The 24,507-nt window shown below is 41.9% G+C and overlaps 1 protein-coding gene across 1 annotated transcript in view; it reads right to left on the minus strand.

The window, feature by feature from the left end:
• The window catches only part of CASR (calcium sensing receptor), a 73,415-nt gene extending 64,490 nt beyond the window's left edge, over positions 1 to 8,925 (minus strand). Inside the window, exon 1 of the mRNA XM_072343152.1 lies at positions 8,691 to 8,925. The gene's annotated coding sequence lies outside the window, so the exon portion shown is untranslated. The remainder of the gene's footprint in view (positions 1 to 8,690) is intronic.
• Positions 8,926 to 24,507: the final 15,582 nt, after the last annotated feature.

Genomic DNA, 24,507 nt, shown 5'->3' on the forward strand with positions numbered 1-24,507 from the left:
GGAGCAGAACGACACTCTTACACAAACAGCAGATGAGAAGCACTCAACCTCACCATCCCTACTTTTACCTCAGTGACCCCGTGCACTCCCACAGCCACAAAAGGGACAAAGTTCTGTTCACATTTCCTGTGGGCAGGTGTGTAAGAGAGCATATAGTGCCAGAGCCAGGCCTACCTCCACTCCCATCCCACTACTTCATTTTGTTCTTCTAGCTCTATCACTGCATGGAAATTATCCAACAAAGAGAATCACTGTAACTCTTCTCCCCATTTGGTTCACCCATGACACTCAACAGTGTGTATCAATAATTCTGGTTGTATTGAACTCCTTCCAATTCAGAGTATTTTGTGCCCAGTTTGTGTTGCTCCTCCATCATAAAATAATTATTTGTCCCAACTGAATAACTTAAACAACATGAAAGCAAGAGCGATATCTACAGCAAAATAATCCCCAGAACTTACTCTGCTTCACTGTGGCTGATAGATCCTGCCTGTATGAGAAGTTCTGCCACAGAGCTACACATACATCAGTCGTCAGAGCACAAGCTCAGTGAGAATAATTCATCTTTGCTGAACAGGAGTTGTATAGTCTAATTTGAGTCTTTTTCCAATTAAAACCCAATACTTCTAGATCTCATGGTTGCAGACCAAATCTTCAACACACTGAAAGTACAGTGAAACAAACAACAGTGAGGGGTACAGACACAGTCCAGAAGAAAGAAGGAACTGTGGGTATTAACAGTCAGGGACTAAAGCTCAGAGTCTCAGAATTTCTTGAGATGTTTGTTACCCACTTAAGGCACAGAAATTTTTGCACCCTCAAAGTATCATTCAGGTACTACCTAGCTATGGGGGGCCAAGGCATCTCTGCAAGTTAGTACACTGCCACTGTGCCTCCTGCTCCACTTCACAGAGAGGCTGCTCAGAGCTCTCACCTGGAAGGCAATATAATCAAAGTATGATCTCTGATCTAAACGTGGAGGAGGGAGGGCAAAGGCTTCTCCTTAAGATTAAGCAGAGCTTTCTGCTTGATGGCCGTTTCCAGGGGCTTAGGTATGCAAATGTCTGTGATAATGGACATGACTCAACAGAGACCATTAAATGTGCAAATATTACATGTGCAAACATGGAAGCTGCAGTTTACCTTAGCTAGTTCTTAGAATCACTCAACCTGATACTATCTTAGGAAGTAACAGAAGCATAATCTGATAGCGGTGTGTTTATTGAAGACATAAATCCAAATAATATCAAGAATTTGTTCCTTTATCTATATATTAACACACTACTGTTGCTATTAATGTTTATGTCATTATTACAATGCTTTAGACCTGAGAGTATCATACAGAATGTATTTAAAGGACATGGAGGTGCAACAGATGGAAACTACTGCTGCTGATTAGAAACCAATTTTATACCCTGTTTGTCATTCTCTAACTGGATCTGGCCCCTTCAATCTTTGATTCATAAATCAGAAGAATTATAGATGTCTCCCTACAATAAGATAAGGACTGTAGGCAGGCTGCCTGAAATCATAAATACAGGCAGCAGAAGATTTAGGATTACAGGTTGGTTTATAAATCTGCACCTTCTTCCTAGACTGAAGGCTAATGAATACAGGAAACTCATCAGCAGGGTCTGACGTTCTAGTACTTCTGGAATATACCAAGTTTGCAAAATATATTAGATAGAAGGAGGAAGCTTTTCACTCAAAGGATGGTTGCCCAGAGAGGTTGTGGATGCCCCATCCCTGGAGGCATTCAAGGCCAGGCTGGATGCGGCTGTGCGCAGCCTTGTTGGTGGCCCTGCACACAGCAAAGGGGCCGAAACTAGATTATCATTGTGGCCTTTTCAACCCAGGCCATTCTACGATTCTATGATTCAACATGACTATGCAGAAACACACACAGTATTTGTGGGACCTAAAAGTAATACAGATTAGTTGTCCTTTGAGCAGATTCCTGTCTTTCAGATACAAAATCTCCTAGAAGAATCTTCTTCCACTATTCAAAATACATTCAAACCCCTTGTGTAGAAGCAATGACATTTGAACAGCTGCCATAGTGCATGGTGTAGAGGCCTCTGCTTGGTGTAGACTAGGTATAGATTAGTCAAATTCCTCCTCAAAGTCTAAGTGTAAAACGTTGTAAGATGTGAACAAATCAGAAGTTCCTAAGACATACCAATTATGTTCAAAATACTTTAAAATGCATGTAGCTAAATAGGTCACTTTGAAAAAGATGTGAATAAGAAGGCAATTCCTGACACAAGCATCAGCTGCTAAGAGACTCACTCACTCGGATGCTCACAGCTGCCCACACAGTGCCCTGTTAGAGCATCACAGAGACATGCACCAAGCTGGCAGATGTCACATGTGACCTACAGAAGATCCTTGCCCTTCTGGGGCACAGCAGCTGTGAGCTAGACAGTGAACTGCTGCGCAGCTGAAATGACACTGCGTATTTGTAAGGATCCTGAAACTTCAAGGGAAGAGGGAGGGGTGCTGATGAAACTGTCAACAAGCTCTAGGTCATTTCTAAGATGAATTTAGGCAAGGCTGAGTGAACAACACATCTGCTACCTTGAGCTGTAACCTCACTGGTGAACACCATCACCACCACAGCTCTCTTTCTGCAGTACCTCTGTGGAGATTTTCTTCAGTGGATCATGTGAATGCAGCCATGAGTGAATGCTCCTGGAGATCTCCTCAGTTAGCTAAACTAAAACTCAGTATAAGAGGCACAGATCTGTTGCACGTTCCCTGAGTCAGCTGATGCTTCCAGTTGGTACCAGAGGAGCTAGGAGCAATGGGGCTGGAAGAAAAATCTCCATGACATGAAATGCCTCCAACAGCTTGTCTTCTGTGTGCTTTTTAGCACAGCCAGTTCTCAAACAAATCAACTTCATGAACAAACAAATGCTTAATGAATGGTGCCAGGTCACTGGTGAGTCAAAGGATGGAGAACCAGAAATAGGGGATGAACATCTCCTTTTCAAGAACTGCTGCAAGATGAAAACAAACCACGGAGAATAAAAAGCAGAAAACACACATTATGTGATATTTCTTGGAGAAAATGACTGCAGCTGTTAGTCTGACTTGAGGAAATGATGATAGGAAATTAACAGACAAAACATCTTCCATCTCCTATTCCTAATCTGCCTGGAAATATTTCAACACTTCATGACAAGGAGCAGCTCTCTTTCCCATTTGCAGAGCATACCAAGATAAGTATTCTGGTTTCTGACATGCTCTCCTAAGACAAGTTAATGATGACAGCATCAAGTCAGCAGCTCCACTGCTTGCAGAACCCAGCACGCTGCTCTGAGAACCATTATGGTGTTGGAGGGACTTGCAGACTGAAGGCTGGAAGCAAAGGGAGCTTCCCTGCAGCAAGAGTCATTTACTGTAACAGTTTAATGCTAGACTTTGCTTTGGGGTTGCTCCTGAATATTTCTTGTAAGTTATATATAAAGGAACCTAAAGCACCTTATTTCCCAGGATTTTAACTCAAAATATCAAGTGCCCAAGTATGACATAATGAAGAAATAGAAGTGTTGGGCGTCAGATTTTTTCAAGTTAGAGCAAACCTTCTGTAGAACAGGGGGAGTCAACTCTTTGACAGGGTAGGTAATAGTGGGACAAGGGGAAATGGATTTAAGTTGAAGGAGGGAAGTGTTAGGTTGGATGTCCGGGAAAGTTCTTTACCAAGAGAGTGATGAGGTTCTGAAACAGGCTGCCCAGAGAGGCTGTGGATGCCTCGTCACTGGAGGTGTTCAAGGCCAGGTTGGATGGGGCCCCGGGCAGCCTGTTCTCATATTAATTGTGGAGGTTGGCAGCACTGCCTGTGGCAGGGGGGTTGGAGATTCATGATCCTTGAGGTCCCTTCCAACCTGGCCATTCTATGATTCTGTGATAGTTTCTTTTCTTTTGTTCAAAATAAACCTTTTTTTTTTTTTTTTCTTCAGTTGTTCATGATAAACATTGAAATCAATGGTCAAGTTCTATGAATTGTTGTATATTTGGATTGCTCAGAGTGCAGCTGGTGCATCTGTTAACCATCTCTTAATTGTCATATATTGTTGTTTTCAAGTAGTAAGAATAATCAGAAATGTTTATCAATAATCTGAATAATACACTAAAATTTACACATACTGTAATTTAAGGAAGCATTGTAGAGAATTTATTATTACTTACTACAGGCTATTTAACATGTTCCTACTGTATTAAGCTGAAATAACTGTTTCCAGATGCTGGCTACTCAGAACAGCCTCAGAAGTAATCAATTTGTGTACACTATTATACAAATCATGCCTATAAAGGAATTTCTGCAGACAGTAGCAGAGATACTGAACTACTTTCAACAGATGGCAACACTTCAACTGCAATGAGCAGCGTAGTGAGATAACTTATCTACTGTTTTGGTGGTGAGATGCCTCTTAGCAGATTGATTTTCAGCATCTATCTTAGGACTATCAGTATACCCTCCTAAAGGGCTCATAGCTATGAAGAAAACTGAGTTCTGTTCCATTACTGTCCACAGGCTGCACAATAAATTCAAGACTACACAGTCCCCTCCTTCCACTGATCTCCCACAGATGCCAAAAGGAAGCTTGTACAGAGATCAAAGGAAGAATCTGGGCTCTGTGTAGTAAAATAAAACTTTCAGTTGTTTTTTTTTACATCACATTCAGAACTGGTCACTGGAAAGTGTTTCTTTTGCTAGAATTGCTGCCACTCTTGCTCCTATTTCTTTTTCCTTCCCCATTCTTCCTTTTTTATTCTGGCTTCTTTTTCTTTTCTTTATAGCTGTCACCACGAATTCTCATTCCCAGTCCAATATTGGGTGTTGGAATGGTTGTTAGTGTGCTAAGTGCCAACATAAACACAAGTACCTGCACTCTAAGAAGTTCTGGAGAGCAATGGTTCAAACCCACCTCCAGAGTTAGGACACAGCACAACGGTCCTAACTCTCTGCACAAGGGAATACTGCAGAACTATATCCACTATTTCACAGTTGTCCCCTGCCCCAATCACACTGTTTGTCAAAAAGCAAAAATAAGAACCCAGGCATTTACTAGAAGCTGTCCCATACCGTACATTTACCCAGGTGCTCAGGATGTTGTTCATTGAACTGTTCAGCAGTAGTGCAAGACACTGTGTGCAGGGTAGGCTAATATGTCAATGCCGGTGCCTCCAGGCTAACTACAGGTGATTAGAAAGTACCACCTTAAGTAGCAGGAGATTTTCCCTCCAGTTCCAAACTGGACTTAGAATCATAGAATCATAGAATTACCCAGGTTGGAAAAGACCTTGAAGATCATCAAGTCCAACTACAGCCTAACCATAGTACCCTAACTCTAACAAAATCATATCCCTGAGCACCACATCCAAATGGCAGTGAAACACATCCAGGGATGGTGATTCAACCACCTCCCTGGGGAGCCTATTCCAGTACTTAGCTACCCTTTCTGTAAAGAAGTTCTTCCTAATATCCAACCTAAACTTACCCTGGCGCAACTTGAGGCCATTTCCCCTCATCCTGTCACTTGTCTCCAGTGAGAGGAGACTTGCCCCACTTTCACTGTAAGAACCTTTCAGGTACTGGAAGAGTGCGATAAGGTTTCCCCTCAGCCTCCTTTTCCCCAGACTAAACATCCCCAGCTTCCTTAGCCTCTCCTCATAGGGCTGATTCTCCAAGCCCTTAACGAGCCTCATTGCCCTTCTCTGGACCTGCTCCAGTACCTCCATGTCTTTCCTGCGCCAAAGTGCCCAAAACTGAACACAGTATTTGAGGTGAGGCCTCACCAATGCCAAGTACAGGGGCAGGATGACTTCCCCAGTCCTGCTCACCACACCATTCTTGATACAAGCCAGGACGCCATTGGCCTTCTTGGTTGCCTCGGCACATTGCTGGCTCATATTCAGCTGACTGTCCATCAGCACACCAAGGTCCCTTTCCATCTGGGAGCTTTCCAGCCACTCCTCCCCAAGCCTGTAGGGTTGCCTGGGGTTATTGTGACCAAAATGCAGGACCCGACACTTGGCCCTATTGAAACTCATGCCATTAATCTTGGCCCATCAATTGAGTCTATCCAGGTCCCTCTGTAGCGCTCTTCTCCCCTCAGGCAGATCAACACTCCCTCCCAACTTGATGTTGTCTGCAAACTTACTGAGGGTGCACTCAGTCCCCTCATCCAGTTCATATACATGGGATCTAGTTGTTAGATTGCAAAATAGAGAAGCAGTTGCCTAATGCAATGCACCACTGCAGTCAATTGAAACCCACTGAAAATGGTGGGCAAAAGGACAAGAAACTTTACAGTGCCTTTGCTTTCATGTTTCCATATAACAATTAAGCTGTAAAACAATTTCCCGGTTTTGGTATGAAAATTTCAGGTTGCTTTAAAAATACTATTTCTAAATGAGACATGTCCAATAAGACTGTATGAAATGCTGTCCTTAATCCCATTTTTAAAACAGGAAAACAAAAAGGAAATGGTTTGCCCAAGGTCAGTGTCCAAGTTCAGACCATGTTCTGGAATCATCTTTAGAATGAAGTCACTGGAGTGTATGGCACTCACTTGCGTTCCACATACATATGAGGAGACTACAATCTCCCATGTTCTGTGAGCAGAGCCCCTCAGCTGCCCTGACCTTCTCACCTGAATAAAACCTGCAGTCAAGAGAAAGTAGCCCTTATACCTCAAAAGAGATGGTTTCGATACTAAAGCTACCACTCTGCCAGTGGCCTCCTCAGCCTGCCTGAGTGTCAGTAATGCTCCTACAGTCCTTGCCACAAATGAATGCAGGTAACACATTCTTCACTCTTGCAGTTAATAAGTGACCAAAAAAGCCGATCAACTTATGCAGAAGAGTTTATTTGCAACCACCAGAACCCATGCAGATGCAGTGGGAGTTTACTGCCAAGCACCCATTGTCTCACTTGACATTTTTGCTTCTGACAAGGTAATCTGGTATCAAGGAAGCGATGCTCTTTGAGAATGGTGGAAAGAACATCAGACTGACAAACCTGGGATCTTCCATTCAGCCTTGAAGTTTGGCAAGGGTACTAACTGTACAACCTTCTCTGTAATCATTGTTCTCAAAGCAGCAGTAGAACAATGTCCATTTTTTGTCCGGATGCTACCTATTCCCCCAGTGACCTCTGAGAAATTATGGCTAAGCCAGTTTGGTCTGATGAGATCAGACACACACAGGCACAGAGTAAGGATCAGCCTGCTAAATATGTAGGAGAATCCAAATGTTCCATCTGAATAGCCATCAGGTCCCTACATCATGACTCAATAAACCTTGGCAAAAAAAACAATCATCCCGATCATATTCTTTTTCTTCTCACAGACTGACAAAATGCATGGATCCAGACATCGTAACACTGGGGTCAGTGACCAAACCCCAGTGAATTCACTGAGAACCGAGCTGAATCCTGTCTCCAGGGCTGGAACTTGCATTTCTTGTTGAAATGAGAGCTTAGTTCTGCAGAGTGGTGAGGCAAGAAAGGTAGGACAGAAAGGGAAAGGAATCCGCAGCTGCCCAGCCCCACCCTACATCAAGAACAGGAGTTGAGGGCTCTGACTTCCACTATTAGCATAAATGCTCCCAGGGGCACTACCCTGCCTGGGAATTGGCCTTAGCAATGCCTCACTAATATTCCCCTGACCTCGCCCCTCCCAGCACATCTTCTGTACGTGTACACCAGCTGGTGAAACTCGAGTAGGAGGCAAAAGAGTGCTGCCTGTGATGGAGCCAAGGCCCAAAGGGGAAACCAGGGATGGATGCAGACACAGAGCCCTCCTCCTGCACAGCTATGACTGAGCTATGGCGGCGGAAGTAGGGTCCTCTGAGCCCAGTCTGGGCTGCCCTGCAGGGGTAATTCTAGTCTGCACTGCACAGAAGGATGACAGAGATGCTTTGGAAAGGCAGAATCTGACAGTGAGCGGGAGATCTGCACAAATAGTAGGAAAAAACATCAGTAAAAATGAAAACACTTCAAACAATTGCACGTATCGAAGAAGTTCTAAAGATCGTATTCTGTATCCACAAAAAAAATCCAAATGAAAGTGTTTGGGAATTACTTGTTAGCTTTAGGAAAATCTCTTCAGCCATACAGTAACATTTGTTTTGTGGAGTGTTAGGTGGTCCCCAAACAAGCCCTACAAATCGGTATTGCTGTAAGCTGTTTTCTATCAGGTCCACTGGAGGTGGCATTTTCCCAGCACGTGTGATTTCAGTAAAGCAACCTGTTGCTATTTCCAGTTTTGTTATGAATTGCTGTTCTTCACTATTATTTCTAGATAACTTCAGCCAGAGAAAACACCTCTGAGCTCTATGGGAACTTCTCCCTTTGCCTGATCCTAGATGTATGGGACCCCACCCTGCCCCAGATTTGGGGAGGGGAGGCGTTGGAGCCCCTCTATGCAGTTCCGTCTGCCTCTGGCACGGCCGAACTCAGCCCGAAAGCCCCTCGCTCCCCCGCCGCACCCACCCCGCACCCCAAAGCCAAAGCCGCGCTGTTGCCCCCCCCCCCCCCCCGGCCTGGGCGCGGAACCCCGCCGCCTGCAGCCCCCGCAGCTGCGTCCCGATCCTTCCCCGTGCTTCTCCGGCCCCCAGGCAGGGCGGGCTGCCTCGGCGGCCCCGCTGCCCCCCGTCACCTTCCTGCCCCGCTCCACGCTCACCTCGTCCCGCCGCCGGGGCCGCTCCTGCCGCCACCAGCTCTTGCCCTTACTCCGGCGCTGGGCAGGGCGGCGGCAGCATCCCCCGCCGGCCCCCCAGCTGCCGCGGCGGCACTTGCAGCCTCACGGGAACCGGCGGCGAGAGGGGAGGAGGTGCGGGGGGGAGAGAAACCCCTGGCCAGGGCCCCGTCCCAGCCCTCCCCGCCGCCTCCGGCACCCGGGCCCGCTTTCACGGGTGGCGCAGGCGGGGCGGGCGACGGGGATCCGCCCGGGAGCACCCCGCTCCGCGGCACGGCGCACGGCCGGGCACCGCGCACAGCGAGCGGCGAGCCGGGCGTCTCAGCGCGGCTCCGCCGAGAGTTTGGCGGCGGGGCCGAGCGGAGCGGAGCAGCGATGAACCGGCTGCTGTCTTTGCGCCGCGCAGCTCCCGGTGCTCCGCGAGTACCCCGAGTTCGGAAGTGCGCGGCGGGACGTTGCCGTGGGGAAGGAGACCATCACCCGCTCCTTTTGCCACACCAGGGAAGTGGGGTCGACTTCCAGTTTGCACGGAAAACCTCCTTCCAGCCTTCTGCTGCGAGTTGTTCCCCGCTACCTGAACCTGATGCGGTACAGAAGGTGCCAGAGAGCTGTAGTTCCGAAGCAGACAGTCCTCGGCTCAGCCTGCGCCGTGCTGTGTGCTGGTGCACACGCGTGTAACTGCACATTTTCTTTGTTCATGCGAACGGGTGATATATTTGGATCTTAAGAAAAGGAAATACAGGAAAATAAACAGTATTTACTAGCACTTTTATGTTACCTTTCACATCCAAAGGTCAACAGTGATTGAGAACAACTTTTGGGATGTTCATGCAGTTTACATCTGAAGTTCATCCCTCAAGCTTACATCTGAAGCTTATCTCTAAGTGCTAGAGTAGGAAATCTTGGTGCACATAGCGCTTTACTCACATTCTGGAGCCATTCTGCAGCCCAGCCCCGCTGGTCTGAATATATTCTAAGAGCATTAATTTTTTGTCGAGACAATGGCAACAAAAATGTTGTTTGAATTTCAATGTACAGATGAGAGCTCATGGTATTTCTTACCCCAAAGAGGTGACAGGAGACCTTCACTTCTGAAGGAGGTTTCCAAGACCCAGCTGTAGTAAATGTCTGGTCCGTGCCTTACTGCAGAACCACCAAAGCTCTTGAAACACCAAGATACTCAAACAGCCTTGCATGAATTGGGGTGCAATTAATTTCGATAAACCATTGTGTTTACTTTCCCATTTCTTCTGCAGTACAATATATATATATATATTAAGAAACAGTTCATAATTTTTATGAGCTCTTACAGTATAATTGCATAATCATAATCAAACGACCACCTCTTCCAGATCAAAGGAATTTTTTTACAGATAGCAAAGGCGAATGAATATATTCCTTAATTCTTATCTAGCTTAATTGGAGGAGGTTCTTGAGAAAAAGTTTACAAATGCAGAGAAATCACTACTAAGGTTACACTAAACTGTATTCTTTTGTGGTCTCAGGCAGATCTCACCCTTCCAGGCAGCAGTGTAAAGTGTTACTATTTTGAATCCTAAATCAAAATAAACTCCTCTTTTAAGAAACATCAGAGATATCTTTGTACACCAAGATTTTGGAGTCATGCTTTCCAGGACTACACCATGGAACACAAGAATACCGATGCTTTTCAAAGGCTGTTCTCTGGTTGTTGAGAACCTGGAGGAGAAGAGGAAGTTGGTTACTGGGACTAAATGCCTAGATTTAGTTATGTGGCAGAGCCAGAAATGATGGAAGAAAACCAAATCTTTACAATGGGAAAGGATCCAGGCCAGATGTCACTGAATAATTGTGGCACCTATCTGAACTTCATCCACAAAATCTGCCAGTCAAATATTGTATTTGCTACTGGAGCAACCCCACTTAGCCACGGTGGAAATTATGCCATGGATTTTCTGTGGCCCGGTATCTAAGACACAGTTATATCAAATAGCAAGCAACATTATAGGTTTTATTTTTTGATTACTTGATTGCAGCTCCCCATTATCTGCCGTTTTGTTATTTAGTGATTGCTTTTTTCCCTACAATAGTAGCAACAGAGCAAAAACTGCATTCACCGTGAGAATGGAGAGGCAGCTAGACAAGCCCAGAGGGTCCTAACACAGGCTTGCTGGATAACTCATTGCTTCCAAGGTAAAGTGTTTCAGAAGATTTGTGTCCACATCTCCCACTCAGCAAGTAAATAACCTAAGCAACCAACCACATGAAATTCCAGAGGAACAATTATCCATGTTGTCTTTTGAAACCCATATTGCCCTTTGTTCTGCTCCACGTGGCTTCATTTATTCTGAAATTAGGTGAGAGAAAAAGAAAGAATAAGTTCCTTAGACACAGGAAAAACTACTGTTTTGAGCCTGGTGTTCATGAGAGTGAATCGTCTTTTTGGCATTACCAGTCTTTCCAAGCCTGCCTCAGTAGTGACTTGACATTGAGAACTAGTTTCTATATCCCAGCTTCTCTCTGCCTCTGCTGCGTATGCAGTATACACTTAGAATATATCATAACAGTGTCAGGCAAAATCCATGTGTATTCTTTTTCTTATTTAATTCTCTGTTTATTATCATCTCAGCATAGTACTAAGCAGCATTAGTAGCCCAGTGATTCAATGCCTGTGAAAAAAAGCAAACCAACAAATACTGAGGGCCACTTCTACTTCAAAGCACCTGAGTGTGAAGAGAAAAGCAATAAACAGATGTAGCAGAAACAAGCAGCTGTTGGGTCCTTTAAAACTACAAGTGAAAAACACCTTTGTGTGTTTCCTGGACACACCACAGGTAGTCAAACAAGGAAAAGCCAAGAAGGATTTATTTGGAACACCAGATCTAAGAGAAAAGCGGATGCCGCATGAGATCCAGTTGGTTTGATCATGTTTACTGCGCCATGGTCCTCAGGGTTTGCTCCCAAAGGCTGCTGTACTGTCAAGCAAGTTTGTCAATTTGTAGCAGGTCCTTTCTAGTGGAAATACACCTGTGGTGTCAGTTGGGATATCTGTGAGGGAACAAGGGGTGTCTCACAGAACATGGAAAATATTTCCTCATTTTGTTTGATTGAAAGGCTGGTCAGACCTCCCACTGTACATCATCAGAGGCCCGGGCTTTTTAGCAACTCAGAGACAAAGTGGGTTGGGAAAGAGGTGAGCAGCTGCTGTAAAGAATGGCTAGAGGAAATGGCTTGGAGCAGCATCTGTAGTCACTTAGACTTACCTGTAGAGACATGGGAAGTGGGGAGGTCATGTGTACAAATGTACAGGACAGGTGACAGCTTACAAGGCAGAGTACTGAGGGGTGCTCTTCTTATACAGGTATTTCATTCTTATGTTGCTGGTCCCCAGTAGGTGTGAATGAGCTATGAATGCTGTATGGTAAGGTGTAAAGTCAGATGGGTTAGCTGGAATATCTGATTTTCATTCTGGCAAAGCTTGTAGAGGATGCAGCTGTTATTTGTCAAATGGATGCTTACTGTGTAACTGTAACTTGAACCAATTGCCTGAAAAGCTGAAGTCCAAATTGGAGCCACACTATCCATGGTTGAGCCTTGTGACCAGGGCGTGGTATGCTGAAGAGTATTATACATACAAAGCCTAAAACAGGCTCTAGTTTATTTTGTTCTTTTATACATGTTCAGGGAAGTACGGGGATAGGAAGAATGACCATGTCTGCCTCATCTTCTTGTACTGTTTTCAGTGCTAATGGAAGAAGCTTGAACTGATAGTTTGGAAATAACACTGCAAACACCAACAACCCAGAAGAATGGGGTCTTCTGTTGAACAAGCAGAACACCAAAGGGAAGGCATGCTCCTGGATCTGTCCACCCCAGAACATTCCTCATCTTTGGTTTTCATAGGAGAAAAGGATTTATTCAAGCCTTTCTCTCTGTTGAGAATGAATTATGGGTACTCAGAAGGAACATGTACAAACTGAGATTTGACTGGAATTCAGAGAAATTTTGAGCTGTTGGGCTGTGAAGAAAATGTTAGAGAGGGGCTGGGACTAGTAGAACAGTGTGAAGCTGACATACTTTGCCTGTGTCAGTGTGCCTGTATCACTGTCTAGTGGCTGTCCCATGAAACACAAGCCCCCTCACTGCAGATAGACTTAATGGATGCACCACGTGCTCCAATAAGGAGTTCTGTGTTTTTCAAGTGAAAATTCTTCTCCTGCTGAGGATGATGAAGTCTGTGTATCTTCAAACATGTAACTCTTGGAAGACAGATGATGTTGTTTTGGTCGGTACAGGAATGAAGAAAGGAATTGGCATTTGGTGCAGTTTCCTCTGGATGAGTAAATGCTGAAAGGACTAGATTGGTATTACACTACCCAAAATGAAATCTACTGGTCCAGCTAGGGATGAAATATAAACACGGCAAAATGTGAATTAAAAGTTGCTAGAGTGAGATAAAAACTGGATAAAATCAGCAGCTCTGTGGACTGAGGACAATCCAACAACAACTCTAGCCCAGCTCCATAAATGTTATTGAACAAGTCTCATGAAGGTGTGTCCTATGTGAATTAGCCTTAAACAAAGAGGGCTAAAAATCTTAAGCCTGTTCCTTCTTCTTCCCTGCTGTCTTGGTTTAAAAAGTTGAAAAGTCATGATTAAGTTGGCTGAATTTGTTATTTAATATGTTTTATTTAGTTTGTATCTGTGATTTTTAAAATATTTATCATATTTCTAAATAATGGTGACTGTTTTCATAGAAATTGGAGATGGAAGAGACCCAGTAAGTTCATAGCCAGTCCATCTCCCCTGCTGCCACGCAGAATTACTCTGCATGTACATTTTCCAGGACCACTTTCAAACTCATTTTGAAATGTTGGAGGAGTGGGGATATCTGTGTTCCTTGTGCACAGATCTGGAAATAACGGGTGTGATGCCCACTCTCATCTTTTCTTTGCTGCTTTCCCTCTTCATGCTCTTTGTTCTCATATTCCTTTTTCAGGGCAGGGCTACTCTGCCAGATAAAAGCAGTCTAAGCAATATCATTTGAGCAGTTATTTGTTGAGCAACCTTGGAATAGCCTGCCCTGGGGAGTATGAAAAAAAGAAAACAAAAACTGCAAGGTATTTGCTGAATACCAAAGCAGAAGCACACAGAGAGCATTACCCCTCTATTAATCCCATCCAAGCACACTTTTCTGAGGATCTTATATTGCTGTGACTTTTCTAAAACAAATACTGTATTAAAAATGTGATTTATAACTGATGCAGTTTTCTTGTTTATCACTCAGTGCTTGCATTTTTTTGATCTATATGTCACATTTGGCCTATTGGGGGCAGCTTAGTGAGCTAGCTGTTTTCCTTCATGACAGGGTCATCTTGTGCTTCAGGAGCTAGTCATGGACGAAACAACAGTTTCATGTCCACATTTTATGACTGCAAGGAAAACTTTCCAGGTGCAAATTAGCCAAGTGGATGCAGTGATATCTGCCCAGAATGCTTCCAGCTCAAAATAAAAATTCTGAGAGGTAGGGCTTGTTTTCCACGTTTCACCTCCAAAGCCTGTTAAAAACTATTTAGAAATCCCTTTGCTGAACAGTATTTCTGTTTGCTCATAAATGACAAAGACACTTAGCATGAAAAGGCAGGCCACTGAAGACAAAGCTTTCCCATGTTTGTACACTGATCTGAAGGCTGCATTTAGTAGGGCTTGGCCTACTGCTTTTTCTTTCTAGGCTCCTCCTACATGCTCTTTATTTCCTCAGTCTTTTTTTGACTGCCCAGTCATTTGCCTGAGAGTGAAGCAGTCACCCCAATATGATAGTGACCAATAAGTCCACAGGTCTGTATAATGTTATACCTTTTGTGCTAGCCTGCAATTACTGAAAGTGTAGCGTTGGGATGGAGAATTATCACATCTAACTTCAAAGGAGGCGTCCATATGTCCCTTCAGCACTGACTACCCACAGAAAAGTTGTACGTTAGGATTAAAAACAAACGTGCAACTACACTAAAATTAGAAGATTATGAAATTACTGCTGGATAGTTTAAGAATGTAGTGTTCTGTTGTGTTCCTCCAATGATTTATAGGAGGGATGTTCTAAAAGTTTACTTTAGTATGCTGGCCCATGATGTCAGAAGTGGATGCTGGTGATATAATAGCAGAGAAAATGCATAGCTATATATATGTATATTAAAAAAAAAAAAAAAAAAAAAAGTGCTTGATAGCTGAGAATTTGCTCTATCAAATAAAGTTATTGTGCTCTTTGTATCTGTTGTAGTTTCCACAGAAATAAAAAGAAGGCATCACTTTTGGAGTGGCCTACATAGATGGACTGGCTATGAACTTACTGGGCCTCTTCCATCTCCAATTTCCTCTTAGGGGACCTATATGTATGCATTCAAAACTTTCAGTCAAAATTGAGTCCTAAGTGCCCATTTACTGAGAAGATGCCTCCTAACCTTCCCTTAGTTTACGATCTTCCTGATCTCCTGCCGCATTTCTGTTAAGAGAGCACATCTCCGAAATGCTGTATTTTTGCTGGATCTCTAGCCAGGCTTACTTTTCAGGATTCCTCTCCCAGCTCCCTTCTCTTGTAATTTCTGTTCCATCATCATTTTGTACACAGGGTCTGCACCAAAATGGTAGTATTTCAGAAAATTTACACTCTGAAAAATGAACAGCCTTCTAAGAATTGGAGAATCTTAATTAGCTCACAAGTTAAAAAAAGAATAACAATTAAAATGATGATTATGTAAAGAGTGTATTACTTTTATATAATTGCAGGTATGAACAGATGTTGTTTGTCTTGGGTGTGGTAAGGCTTTGTGTTTGGTTTTGGTCACTTCAGGTATTATCTGTCTGGGTAAACATTAACTGAGAGATGGATCGTAAATAGAGCTGCTATCGTGGTTAATTATTTATGATGATTAAGGTTAATAGCTACTTTTTCCTACAATCTTTTTAAGTGAATGTTTTTACTGTAGAAAAGGTTGAATGCTAATGCACTCTTCTATATAAATTACAGATATCTACCTTTCTACAAAATGGCTGATGTCTCCTGTTGTTCTCTAATATTGATACTCAGATGAAGAACTGTCAGAGCAAACTGTGATCTGAAATGCAGATCTTTTAAGATATTCAACATATAACATGCAACAGAAGGTTACTGAAAGGAAAAGGCTCCCTCACAAGATCCGAACACCCCCCTGGAGGTGCTTGTCTCGGTGTACCAAAGAGAGAACATGGAACACTTTTGCTCTTAATTAAGGTACATTCAATAAGGACTTTAAAATTTAGTTGAAAAAATAGTAAAAACAGGATTAATCTAGTTCTTTTTAGATTCACAAAGAATGCCATCAGTCCTACCTTAGTACTTTCACTCATGCATTCACAGCAGTCCAATCTCTTTAGCTGTTCTGGAATTATACAAGATAGAAATCCACATACATTGCTGTTTGAGCATGCATACACTATGGTGTATTCCTGAACTGCTATAAAAGCAACTGGAAATCTCAGTGGACATATAGATGAACAACAGGTTCACATGAGCAATGCTACACAGAAAACTGGGCATCTTGTGCCTTTGTATTTATATGACTAATACATACATGGAATGGTGCATCGAATAGAAGTGTTCTCACTTTAAGACAGATGGCCCCCAAAACTTCAGATGAATAAGAAAAAGGACAAAAGAATTACCAAGGGTTTTGAAAAAATGACTCATTGGAAATTTGAAAGAAACAAATTAGTTTATTAAAAAGGAAAGTGTGAGCTGATCACAGAATCAGAGAACTATAGACTCATACAATGACTTGGATTGGATTCCCTTAGTAATCATCCAATTCCAATCTCCCTGCCATAGGCAGGGTTGCCATACGCAAAATCTGGTTGCCTGGGCCCTCATCTTGTCTGTCATTCAATGCCTCCAGGGATGCAACACCTACAGCTTCTCTGGACAGCTTGATTCCGTGCACTGTCACCCTCTGAGTAAAAAAAAATATTCCTCATAGTATCTAACCTAAATCTCCCCTCTTTAAAACCATAATCCCTTGTCCTATCACTGTCAGACCATGTAAAACATTGATCTCCCTCATGTCAATGAGCTTCCTTTATGTATTGGAAGGCTACAGTAAGGTCCTCCCAGAGCCAGGCTGAACTGGGCTCCATCAGAAGAGGGGTGGCCAGCAGGGACAGGGAAGTGTCTGTCCCTCTCTGCTCTGCCCTTGTGAGGCCCCATCTGCAGTACTGCATCCAGGTCTGGGACCCCCAATATATAAAAGACAGAGAGCTGTTGGAGAGGGTCCAGAGGAGGGCTACAATGGTGATGATCAGAGGGCTGGAGCACCTCCCCTGTGAAGACAGGCTGAGGGAGCTGGGCTTGTTCAGCCTGAAGAATAGAAGGCTATGGGGTGACTTCCTTGCAGCTTTCCAGTGCCTCAAGGGAGCCTACAAACAGGAGGGGAGTCAACTCTTTACAAGGGTAGATAGTGGCAGGACAATGGGAAATGGCTGTAAGTTGAAGGAGGAAAGATTTAGGTTGGATATCAGGGGAAAGTTCTTTACTATGGGAGTGGTCAGGTGCTGGAACAGCCTGCTCAGAGGAGTTGTGGATGTCCCATCTCTGCAGGTGTTCAAGGCCAGGCTGCATGGGGCCATGGGCAGCCTGATCTAGCATTAAGTGTGGAGGTTGGTGGCCCTGCCTGTTCATGATCCTTGAGGTCCCTTCTAACCTGGGCCATTTTGTGATTCTGTGAACAAGCCCACCATCTTAAGCCTTTCTTCATAGAAGAGGTGCTCCATTCCTTTTATCATCTTCAAGGCCTTTCTCTTGACCTCCAACAGTCTTGTGTTGTTCTTGTGCTGAGGACCCCAGGCCTGGATGCAGTATTTCAATATAAAATGAAACGAAGAGATAATAGAGAACTCTTCATATCCATATACTATGCTAGTAAAGCACAGAGTCTCTAAACTCTCTGTGTTCCAAGCTAGCCAAAAAGAGATACGTATGCTCTTGTCTCCTCAGAAATGCACAGCCACAGATATCCATTTGCTTGTGTTTATCGACAAGTACCTAAAAGGAGAAAAATGTGGCATTTATTGGAATTTGAACTTAAACTGATTCAAACTTAAAATCAAGTGAGTTTTATTAATATTGTTGATGAACTGCAGTCAGAAAAAAATATCAACAACTGCTGGTACAATCTCCTGCAATAAAAATCTTTTCAATTCAAATCTACATTTGATTATTCTTATCCTTGACTTTATTTATTTACTTGCTAGCCAGAACATTTATTCCAAACCCAACATTCTCTATTACAGATGAGGTCAAAATACTCATTTGCAATTCTTTCTCCTGTCTTTATAATCTCCCACCCTCTGAATTTATGTCTTTATTACAGTATTGTTTGATCATCAGTCTTAATTAAGCTCTCATTAACCACCTCTCTTTTCCGGCGACACGGCCACACAAATGGTTCAGCCATTACAGAATAAATCTGTTCATTAATGAAAGGAAATAATTAATCTTGTCTTCGTGCCACAGCTACTAATGGGATGATATATTATTTGTAATGTACTTAAGAAAGTACATTCTGTTTTTTTTTGATAAAACATTGAATATAATTTTAAATGTTGTAACGGTAATGCAATTACATTTTGTTACATAATTCTCTGCCCTTGCCATCACTTAGACTATACTTCTTGCCTGGAATGAGTCTTCAGGTTTTTATAGAAAAGAACACAGAATTTTTGGAGTGTTTTTTAAATACTCAGTTTTTGCTCAATGTTTAGATTAGAGAGGTGTGTGAAGAATATTATCACATTTAGCTATACATTCTACCAGATGTCTTTTTCTGAATCAGTCTTGTTAGTTTGTATGACAAAATGTCTCAATTAAGGAAGCATTTGTCTTCTTGGAAAGTTCTTCAAAGACCAACTTAGTTGAGTTTTGCCTCTTTTTGCAAAAAGAATTCAACTTATTTGAATTATTATCCATATTCAGTATTGTTGAGATTAGTTTAGGCTAGTTATAAGATGAGTAACTTCACAAAGTCTCTCTCCTGTTAGGCAGTGGATTATCAGGGAGACCTTTAGCACTGGATATTTGAAAACCGTTTTCCATCCAACTGTAACTTGGTCTACTGTTGGTAGGATTATGTTTATCTTATCTGTTAGTGACTGGACAGTTTAACTTACCGATTAAATCATTTTAAGTGAGTTAACTCATTTCTCTGCTTGATATCCGATTTGACAAGTAGGTCACTATTGAAATAGTTTAAGGGTTAACACCTTAAATAAGGGTTAAGACAGACCTATTATTATGACACAAATCATTCCGGATGTTTAACAGAGAAAAAGAGCCAGACAGGATATACAGATTAATATTATGTATCACCAAGCATTCTGGTCCATTCCTTTCGTGGCCAAGAAGTATAGTATACCAGACTTACCTACATCAGTGTCTGTATCTAAGACTGTGGCTTCCAAATCATCCTAGTAAAGTTGCAAAAGTAAGACATTCTTACTTTTCTCCACTGGCCCCAAACACTCAATCACATTCCCATTCACTCCTTTTTGGTGTTTGAGTAAGTTGTTGGGATAGACAAGGAACTGGTGACTTCATCTGAATAAAGAAACCGAATTAAATTATTTTTTTTTAATAATAATAATAGTAATTATTATTATTATATATATTTTAATCCTGTTCCCTGTACAGCTAGCCCTTGCTTAGCAGTTCTGAGAAAACTTCTTTAAGGGCCTTTCAGTTTGAAAGGCTCCTACTTATTGTATAATTAAGTTTCAATCAGACATAAATTCATGTGTTCAGTTCTCAGTGCTCACCTTGGATTTCTAGGAATTTGGTTAAAAATACTGATCAAAATGCAATTATAATCTAGTTATTTATTACACACTTTCAACTCTGAAAGTGCAGCAAACAATTTATGCTTATTTGTTATAACAAAGGGTCAGCAATTGGTATCATCACTTGTTTTCTGAAATAGGATGACTGAATAACACTACTCAGAGATGATATCTCACTTAGTATTCTGGAGTCTTAATATTATAATTCCACTGTTTTTTACTACTGATCATTGGGTCAGTAGTTGCTACCACTACTGCTTTCACCATTCACCTTCTCTTCTAAACTTTTATCACTACATTTGCTTTGTCTTGTTTGCTTTCCTAAGTAGCACTTGCTACCCTCAGAAAGTATTGTAGCTATTAATTTTTTAGCTTCCCCAGAACTCAATTTATTTCATTTGGAGGTTGAAATAAAATCATAATTCATCATCTTGTAAGGCAGAAGGCAACATTTGGAAGTAGTGCTTTGAGTTGGTAACATTTTTCTAATTTATTTTTCCTTCTGCTTGTTTGTGATGGCAAAAATGATTGTTTTATAGTCATTGGCTTTTTGTCTTTTTTTTTTTTTTTGTTTGCTTGTTGTGGTTGTTGCTCATTTTGTTTATTTCCTTCTTTGTTTTTTAAAGGTACTTGTCTAGTACGAGAGGACTCGCACTGATTACAACTAGTTTTGATTCAGCTATCAATCGTTTTCCTTTCAGTTTCTTGTTGAGTCTAGAAGACTTGGAGATGCCACAGATAGACTAAAACTGACACATCCACATCCTGAAAGCTGTCCCTCTCCCACTGAAAATCAGATCTAGTGGAACAAGGAAGAGCACAAAATGGAAGTAAGACTATCAGTAGGCTGGCATTATGTCATTAAGGAGGGACCAGACAGACTTTTCACTTTGAAAAAGAAGATGGCTGAGGGATGTTATCATAAAGGACTGCAAAATCATGAATTGTCTAGAAAAAGCAGATAAGGAATTTGTAACTTCCCATAAAACAAGTGGAGTGGGAAGCAAGAGAGGTTATACAGAGAAGTAATGAACAAACAAAATGGTGCAGTGCCTTTTCAAGAAACATCATGGAGTTTTGTGGCAAAGGATGTCACAGGGGCCAAAACTGTGAATGGATTCAAAATAGGATTACACAATATCTTAAAAGAAAACTCCATGAAGGACTGATCTGGACTGTGAGGAGCACTTGAATTGGTGGAAAGAATGGAATAACATTTGGACTATTCTCATATTCCTTCCATAAACATTTCTCACTGGCTTCTAGAGATAGAATGCTGCCCTCTTAAGTGGGCCTATAACACAGCTGACCATGGGTGTTTGGGATGGGGGAGAGAGAGGTAGATGAGCAGAAAGTAGAGTGCATGAGGACAGGAGACCAGTTGATCAGTAAGAAAGTTCTGATTCCTAGCTGATTTCCTGTTCCTGTTCCTGTCCCTAGTTGACTTGACCTGGGAAGAGAGACAATGAGGATCTTTTCCTCACCCTGTATTTTCAAGGGACTCTATTTGAAGTTTTCACAGTATGAAGCTGCTCTTTCATCTTATTTCTTGGGTCTTCATTCCCTTTATGTCCATTTAGTTGGCTTTTTTTCAGACTTTAAAATATGATCACCATACAGGTGCATATGTAACAACAATCTCATAGCCATCTCTATTCCTATTCAAGTCTCCTTCACAGCATTTATAGCCCCACAACACTCCCTACATCACATACTAAAATCATAGATTCATAGAATCATTTAGGTTGAAAAAGACTCTTAAGATCACCAAATCCAACCACCAGTCACCACTAAATCATGTTCATAAGTGACATACCTACATATCTCTTAAATACCTTCAGGTATGTGGACACCATCATTACCTTGGGCATCCTGTTCCAATGCCTATCTTTACATTCCATGAAAAAAAAACTGCCTCATATCCAATCTAAACTTCCCTTGGCAGAACTCAAGACTGTTGCCTTGTGTCAACTTAGAAAAGATTGTTATACCCACCTCACTACAACCTCCTTTCAAGTTGCTCCTTTTCTTCAGGCTAAACTGCTCCATTTTCCTCAGCAAATCCTCATCTGTCCTATTTTCTAGTCCCTTCACCAGCTTCACTGCTCTTCTCTGAATGCATTCCAGCCATTCAATCCTTTCTTGTACTGAGGGGCCCAAAACTGTGCACCATCCTTAAGGGGCAGTCTTGACAGTGCTGAGTACAGAGGGACAATCACCTCCCTAGTACTGCTGGCCACATACTTCTGATACAAGCCTGGATGCCATTGGACTTCTTGGCCACCTGGGCACACTGCTTGCTTGTGTTCAGCCATCTGTCAACTGGTACCCCCAGGTCCTTTTCTGCCAGTCAACTTTCCAGCCACTCTTTCCCAAACCTCAGAGGCAAAATGTCATCAAATATCTCCTGCCTCAAAGAAAGCCTTCTACATTCCAAACAATATCATTGTCACAATAAGTCCTTTAAAAACTGAATTTCTTCTGTAGGCATCTTTTTCTTCTAGTCATCATATTTCTTATTAGAGACCAGCTGCTTTAATGTTGCTAATGATTTCCCCTTGCTGTGCACCTGATGTATAAACAAAGGTCTTTTTGCACAAAACAAAGGCAAGTTATCATTTTTGATCAGGCTGTTTGGATCAGGTTCAGCTGACAACTACAGACTTGTTTTTCCACCCCTATGCATTTTCAGAATGCTGCAAATCCCTTATGCTTGTGGGATTTCTTGTTTGTTTGCTTGGGTTTCTTCAAAGGTTAACTTCTCCAAAGATAGTGGGGAAAAGAGAGGAATGCAGCCCATTTCCCAGCTCCTGAGGAACAAAGAATGTTTGTTGATGGCAGAATATGACTGCTAAGAAACACCCTGGATGCCGTCAAGCAAAAACCATAAGGGCTGTGAAGTCAAAGAGTGTATCCACAGGAAAACAGTGAGGCTGAAGCTGTTAGGCCACAGAGCATATGGTGCCCATGTGAAATAGATCCTCAAGATCAAAGGTTAAAAGCTATTTTTTAACTCATGTAAACAGTTCTTTTGTGCTTCCACATTTGTCTATGGATGCTAAAGCACTTTTGTAGCTTGGGGAACCATTACTTTATCTAGCAGTCAGACACATTAACATGCAGAAAGTTGAGGTGCAAAGGCAAGCCATGCAATCAGAAAGTAAGGTCTGGTGGCAGTGGGGACTGTTCCTTTCTATGTAGATCTTATTCTTACAGCATCAAGAATTTCATTTTTAAAAGAGCTAAATATTTTGCAGTTGGCATATTATTTAATAAGCTAATCGCTCATATAGCCAAAAAAGACCCACCAAAATGTGACTTTGCAGTGAAATAAATGTGATTTCCCAGGCTCAAAAAGTATTATTATTTCTGTTTTAGAGATGAGATACTCAACAAACAGTCTCATGCTCCAGTGAATGAACATTTGCAACAATTATTATGTGTGCACAGCTCTACTCTGTCCACATTTGTAAGAGTGCAAATACCAAAATGCATGCAGTTAGTCAATGCAGCAACATTTTTGTTTAAATCTGGGCCTTACTGCCCTTACTGGCTCCCAGAGTCATGGGTATTAAATCTCCAGGTGGGACCTTGTATATTACCATACTGATGCAGTCAGTATAAAAGACATTATTTACTGGTTACAGAACCTGATGACAGAAAGTCAGACATATTTTGTCCAGCGTATTAAACATCAGAGCTCAAAGTTCAAATTCAATTTATGCTTTTAAGTGCTTACATATTTCTTCTCTTGCCCTTGTCAGACAGGAATGAAACTAGAAATAGCATGGTAGTGTACGGGTAGATTGGATTGTTCTTGCAGTATTTCAAATCCTGAGGCTGAAATATGAACTGATTGTTTCTTTGAACTAGAAAGTCTGAATAACACCTAGAGTACCAAATTGATCTACAGGAAAGGGCATGATGGAATGCATTAGTTTTGTCGATGTCTGTGATTTTAAATGAACCACACTAAACACAAGCAGATGTTTGGAAAACGGGAAAAGTTACTGGCAAAGGTGCTAATAAAAACTACGTTAGAAGCATGTGTAATTTGCAGTATCTGAGTAGGTATTAGTGATGTGAAAAGTAGAGAAATTTTACTGAGGAGTCTTAACTCTTACCTTTTCTATGAAGGGCTGATTTTGAAGCAGCTCTTATGTAAGAGGCATGAAGATCCTTGGTTTATAAAACACAGTGAAATAAAATCAGTGGGAAACAGTCTATGGGGAAAAAGATTGGGAATAATTATAGTATTGTTACCCTGATTTGGAAAATTCCTTTTTCATTAGAGAGTCTGAGCATTTTAAAATAATTTTAAAAAGTAGACATTTAAAACAAAAACAATTTTCAACACGTAAAACAAAGATTTCTTTTGAAAATATTAACTTCAACTATCATAACTGCATTAATTTTTCTCCAGACTTTTACAAAATCAATTTATGAGAAGCTTCTCTTTCTCACTACTGGGGTTGGCTTCAGAAAATTAGCTTTTTCTAATCAACAGTGTTACTCCAGACAATTCATAACCAGTTTTAAGAAGAGCCTCTGGCAGCACATGCTGGTGGTAACTTGCTTTTTGTCAGTTGCTGTCTAAAGGTACAAGTCAGCAAGGCTAGCACAGGAAAAAAAACAAAAGTGTTGATGCAGGCATCCTGAGATCCTGAGTAGGAGACCTGACCATGTATGATGAAGAAGAGACAGTATTAAGGTTTTATATTTTAGCGGGAGCTGGAATTTTTGGAGACATCAATTAGCAACATGGGTATACACACAAGGAAGCACGCTCCTCATGGCTGCAAATGAAACAAGAAAGGGAATCTATTTCTACTTTGTCCCTACCAGTTCTAAAGTTCTTAATCAGTTTAGTAAGCTGGTTCCTAATGCCTACTGGCAGCTTTCTGGCACATCCCAGAAGCTTTATCTGCACTGTTCTGCTGATACAGTTTATTTCCTTAGGTGG

This window comes from Excalfactoria chinensis, chromosome 1, assembly GCF_039878825.1.
Source record: "Excalfactoria chinensis isolate bCotChi1 chromosome 1, bCotChi1.hap2, whole genome shotgun sequence".
NCBI classification, from domain to species: Eukaryota; Metazoa; Chordata; class Aves; order Galliformes; family Phasianidae; genus Excalfactoria; species Excalfactoria chinensis.